Source organism: Bison bison, unplaced genomic scaffold (genome assembly GCF_000754665.1).
Source record: "Bison bison bison isolate TAMUID 2011002044 unplaced genomic scaffold, Bison_UMD1.0 scf7180017864518, whole genome shotgun sequence".
Classification (NCBI taxonomy): domain Eukaryota; kingdom Metazoa; phylum Chordata; class Mammalia; order Artiodactyla; family Bovidae; genus Bison; species Bison bison.
The window spans coordinates 8,730,737-8,736,399 of NW_011495071.1; the positions used below are offsets into that span (position 1 = coordinate 8,730,737).

Here is a 5,663-nt window from a genome sequence, read left to right on the forward strand (position 1 = left end):
GTGAGCGGTCTTGTCAGTGCTGGCATCTGGCACAGAGTTCCTCTGTCTGGGGAGAGGGTCCCCGCTGCGGCTGAGGCCTGGAGCATGCCTGTCTCCTCCCCCAACCCCTAGTTTCGCTCTTGAGGACAGTGCCAGCACCTTGCAGGTGAGCAGATGGCTTGGGTTGGTGCCCCTTGAGTTACCTGGCGTGGCTGTCTCTGGAGGCTGTAGGAGGCACCCTGGCCGGGAGAGCAGGCTGGGGCCCTGGCTATAGCTCTGCTGCACAAGACAGGGACAGGACGGGCACTCACATGGCCGCGAGTCTCCTCGTTGCCAAAGGAACGGCCTGAACTGAATGGCCCTTTCATGGGGCAGTGGGAGGCCAGCCGATTGGCTGTGATCCCCCGTGCCCCTCCCTGCCCAGCGTGGGGCCCCTGCTGCTCGACTCCTTTCACTGTTTACCCAGAGCTGGCAAGTACAGGCATGCAGTTCCAGGCAGCACCTCCCCAGGTGCCCGCCACCTCGGACAGTGGGGCAGCCTTCCTGCCAGCCTCCTTGTCCGTGCAGGCTCACCAGGGCCCTTGGCTCTTCCCTGTTCTGCCAGGCTTCCCTTGCTTCCCTCTTGCTTTACTCAGTTTTCCTTCTTGGGAGGTGTGGAGGCACTTCTCCTCCTGAAAGGACGAGGTAACCAGTTGGCCATCGCCCCGCCAGCAGGTACAGAGCACCCCTGGACCAGGCATCCCACTGGGTACTTCTTAGGCAGCTTGTCATTTTTCAGCAGCCCAAAATCCAACACTGAGACAGCCTTCCCAATGCCCCGGGCTTACAAACGTCATTTGAAGGTTTAATTTTTTTAAACATTAAATTGAAATTCAAAATACTTTCATTCAAATAGACAAGATATTTAAATAGTGAAACAGTCAAGTGAAGCATTTAGCATTCATATTCCTGAAGTTATTAAAGCTTAAATCAGCACTAAGACTTCTGGGACACCACATATTAATCACTCACTTAATCCTCATGACTGCCCTAAGCAACAGGTGCTATTATTATGCCCGTGTGCAGATGAGGACACTAGGGTTTGGAGAGGTGGTGTGGATCCCCCGGGGTCACACTGGGACTGGGACCTACCTGGGCTCTGTCTGCTAACGCCTACCTTGAAGCCAACCCATCGCCCCTGTCTCTCTTCCCTGGCCTTTCCCTGAGCTGGCACAGGGTGGGGGTCCTGCAACATGGGGTGAGGGGGTCCAGGTGTCCACCGTCTAGGCAAAACAGCATGGCGGGTACAGACTCCCAAGGAGCTGCCCTTCGAGTTTCCACTGCAGGCAAACGAAAGCGAAGCCAGGCGCAACCTGAGCCCCGGAACAATGCTGATCTGCCGAGAGATGGTCCAGGAGGCCTCCATTTCACCCGTGATGCTAAGCTCCTGCATGTCCCCCGCCTCCTACTCTTGCGGCAGCTTGGCCCACTCCCCAGGGTACCCAGACTAGGTGAGTCAGGGCTTAAAATGAAGCCTATCTTCCTGGGGCCACCAGCCCATTATGTCAGCCACTGTCATTTCCTGTTGCTCACGTGAAGGGCTCCCTAACCTGCCCAGCCAGGGGAGGGACTTGCTCCCCAGGAATGCCAGGCACTCTTGGCTCCCAGGGTATGGGATGGGTGATGCCCAACATCCCAGTAGCCTTCACGGCCCCCCTCTGCCCAGATCCGCTCTCCTGTCTGGGGTGAAGGCACGCCAGCTTCTGTGGCCTTGCCACTGCCTGGATAGAAAGCCCCTAGCTGGGCTTCAGACATATACCTCAGCGGGGTTTAGTTCCTTTCCTCCTATCTGTGTCCGAGGCAGGTGAGTAGGGAATCCCAGCCAGTCCCACAGGTGCTTGGGAACCGTCACAGGGGTGACCTCAGAGCTTCCCAAAGCTGCTTGCTAACAACATCGGAATGAGGCACTGAGACGGCTGACCTTGAAGGGTAAAGTGGGCTGACAGAGGGGCCCTGTCTCCATCTACACTTTCCCACCACAAGCCCAGCTGCTGGGACATTGCCTAGACACAAGCGTCATCCCCTACGTCGAGGGATGTCCTGGCAGGAGTGGAAGATGTAGGCGGAGGGGGAGGTTGGGGTGGGGGATATTTGTGCTCTCACAGTTCAGGAGTTCTGTTTACTGCTCTCAGATGCTTAGGAGCCTCTGCCTGCCGCTAGCGGCTCTACCTCTCGGGCTGGCACCCTCTGACCCACCAGTTTAGTGCCTGATATGCCTTGGCCAGGGGTCATCAAGGGGATTGGGTCCCTCTCAGTTACTCAAGGGGACTGGGACAGGGCAAAAGAGATAAGATAAGAGATTGGAGATTAAAACCAGAATTCCACCTGGAGGAGAAGAGGTGGGTGGGCTTAAGGCAGTGTCTCTTCAGGGTTCTTCATTTGGGTTGGGAGGGGGTGGGCATCTCTATACCTCCAAGAAAAGGCAAAGATATGGGGCCCCCAGGCAATATTGGAATTCTTAAATTCTATTTTCTAACCACGACTGTCCCAGGCACTCTCCTGGAACCCCACCCCAGGGGAGAACCCCAGGCTCCTTCCCTCTCCTCCAGGGCTTCAGTTTCCTCCTCCTGGCCTCCCAGCCCTTGGTCCTGCCCCTGGGTCTTGCCCATAGCACCTCCCAGGCCTGGTGGGGTGGCCTCTCACATGCTCCCCCAAACAGACAGGGATCCCTCAAACAGACAGTCCAGGGCCCTCTGGACAACGGCCCTGTGAAGTTCGGATACCAAAGGGACAGTTACTGACCTGTGTCCGGGGACACTGGGCAGGATCTGGGGGCTTCTCCTTCCCCGGCAGGGCAGGGAGTGCAGTGGCAAGGCCAGAAGCAGGAGTCTGACTTGGGCTGGGTAATCCGGGGCTCAGGTTACTGACTCGATATATATAGTATCTTATCTGACCTCATGGAGATGGCTAGCTCCACTCGCTGGCATTCTGAGCCCAGGGAGAATTAAAGGGGCAGTGGCAGGCCCTCCCTTTCGAGGTGGGTGCCAGGCAAGGAGATCCTAGGAGACTGTTTGCAGGGAGCATTTTGAAATGGAACAGAAGGGGGATTCAAGGGGAAGCAGAACTGGAAAGAGGGTAGAGGGATGGGGGTGGAATTAGGCAAAAATACGGAGAAGGAGGTGTCAGTCACAGAACTAGAGAAGAAGAAGAAGCCCCAGTCCACCTCCTTTAGCTTTGAGATGGAAGAGACCTGGAGGCAGACAGCAGCTCGCTCAAGGACACAGAGGCAGGGAGAGGCAGAAGGGACCTCTCTCAGGTTTCCAGTTCAAACTCTTTTACAATGGACTTCTAGGCTTGGGCTTGTATTCCAAGTCTTTCCTTTTTATTGCCTCGGAGACATTTAAGCAGTCATTTAAGTGGTCCAAACCTTATTTAGTCTTAAAACAGGAGTAATAATAATGATATACCTCATGGAAGTAAGGATTAAATAATGCTTGTTAATTTCCTGGCACACAGTAAGAGTTCAATAAATGATCACTACTACTATATCGAATACTTCCACTTATAATTAGTGGTAGCATTTGTCGGGTGAACCTTGCTAGGGAGAAAAGATTCCTCCAGGCCAGCCCGTGGGAGTGCTCTGTTCTCATGTCAGAAAACTGCCATGGTTTTCCGAGCTGATCTGTGTCCCATAGCTGGCAAGGCAAATGAGGCTTGCCCAATTCCCAGATGTGCAGTCCACCCGTCAGAGGGGGGCCAGGCTCACTTGGGCTCTTTCCTTCTCTACCTAGGAAAGTATAGCAAGTGTAGCTTCCCCCAGGCTACCAGGAGCAAGCCTGGCTGCTCTGGAGTGGTTCCACTCTACCTGGAGGAGTGTTCAGGATCCCGAGCCTACAGAGCCAGGCTGGCTGGGCAGGGTCACAGGAGGAAGGTGCAGGATTCTTAACCTCTCGGACCTTGGTGCTCTTGTCAGCTCCCAGGCTGTTTCTCCTGTTTCTCGATGGCTCTCCCTGGGGACTGGGAGTACCCGGGATGGTGCCTCCACCCTGTCTCAGCGGAGACTACTGACTCAACTCAGGTCCTGACGATGCACTTCAGAGGACGCCCTCGTCCCCAGCCCTCATTCCAGTCCTCATTCCGACTCCAGTCTGGCATCATCTACAGCATCAAAGGAATGGTGGCTGCTCCAACCCCAGCCCAACCAGCTCTCCTTTCCTCCACTGTACATGTCGGACTCTGGGGACCTTTTCCTGCCTGTGCCTGGGGAGATGAGCATGGGCAGGATCTCCAGCTCAGTCCCATTCTAAGAGCGGCCAGGTCAGGAGGTAGATGCTTCTCCTTAGAGGACAGCCAGAATGGGTTGGCCAGGACTTCCTTAGGCTGTTGAGTATAAGTTACTTGCCTTGAAGCATCGCGTGCCTAATTCTGGTTTGGGATTGGTGAGAATTTCAAAGATGCCTCTTTCTGGTTTGGGATTGGTGGAAAATCTACCCCTCTTCCACTTAACTACTACCCCCCCACCCCCACCCCTACCCCCTTTGGCAAACTGACCAGAGACAAGCCCCCAGGAGCTTTGAGAGGAGGGAGTAAGAGCTGCCACGCACACGTGGGGAGGGGTTTGTCAGGGTCCAGGCATCACTCTCCGCCACATCCCACACAGGGCTCGGAGATACGGTCCTGCCCAAGCAGCGTTTCCTTAGAACACGCTGATCAGCACACAGATGGCTCTCCCTGGCACCCTGAGCTGTCGGCTCACACACACAACTGGCACCCACAGCTGGAGATCCTCAGCGCAGCTGGCACTTGCCCTACATTCCTAGTACCCATTTTGCCCAGGCGGTCGTTGACACCTCACTTTCAGAGCCTCAAACGGCACTGCCCTCCGTATCCCCCCTTCCCCAGTCTCCGACAGGTGGCACGTACCTGCCTATTCTCCGAGGATGGATGAGTCGAGCCGGGCACAAGCATGGAGCTACGGATGAGTCCCGGCTGGTATTGGAGCGGCGCAGTAAACAGCCGCTGACGCAGAGGGCTCCCTGGCCTCGGCTCTTGTCCGCCTCTACCCCACCTCCGCCGGGGGCCCAGAGAGGACCTCCCCGGGAAATCGGCGCCACCCAGCGGGCCGCTGCCTCATTGCGCCGGGGGCCGGCAAAGCCACACCTCGCGTCTTGCGTCACCAAGACGCGTCACGGCGATTGGCTTGTTCCTATTGTGATGTCACCAGGGCCCCGCCCGACCAGGATCTCCCAGGCGACCGACATATACAGAGAACCACGTGGAGAAAAGGCACACGAGCTTGGAGCGGATGGTTGGAGCACATGAAGTGGACCTGAATATGACACGACGGGACAGCTGGAAGGTATTGGGAAAGAGGAAGGGTCACGGGGAGAAGGCTCAGCGTTGAACCCCAGGGCATACATATCAGCTTTCAGTTTTTAGGTAAGGCTAAATGTTCCAGTTCCTTCCCACCCGACTGGGAGAGGGCCAGTTCTTTTGCCTCTTCCCTTCTTCTCTACTCTTTAAGACACTCTCTGCTTATTTTACTAACATGAGACGAGTGACTGGTGGTGTTTTCTGAAGTGGGTAAACGGTGGCACTGGGTCAGTAGAAGAGATTCTCTTTTTGTCTTTCAAGAAAAAGCCAAAGGAAACTTGATTTTTTGTCACTTCCATTCTTTGTATATAACTTCCCCCCCTTTCCTCCAC

The 5,663-nt window shown here is 55.5% G+C and overlaps 1 protein-coding gene across 3 annotated transcripts in view; it reads right to left on the reverse strand.

Annotated features, from left to right (window-relative positions):
• USP2 (ubiquitin specific peptidase 2) overlaps positions 1 to 5,092 on the reverse strand; it is a 26,085-nt gene extending 20,993 nt beyond the window's left edge. For 2 of the 3 annotated variants that reach the window (XM_010830468.1, XM_010830466.1), the window contains exon 1: positions 2,761 to 4,476. The gene's annotated coding sequence lies outside the window, so the exon portion shown is untranslated. Of the gene's footprint in view, positions 1 to 2,760; positions 4,477 to 4,881 lie in introns of those variants that run through there. The other variant, XM_010830467.1, reaches the window with a different exon arrangement.
• Between the last annotated feature and the right edge of the window lie 571 nt (positions 5,093 to 5,663).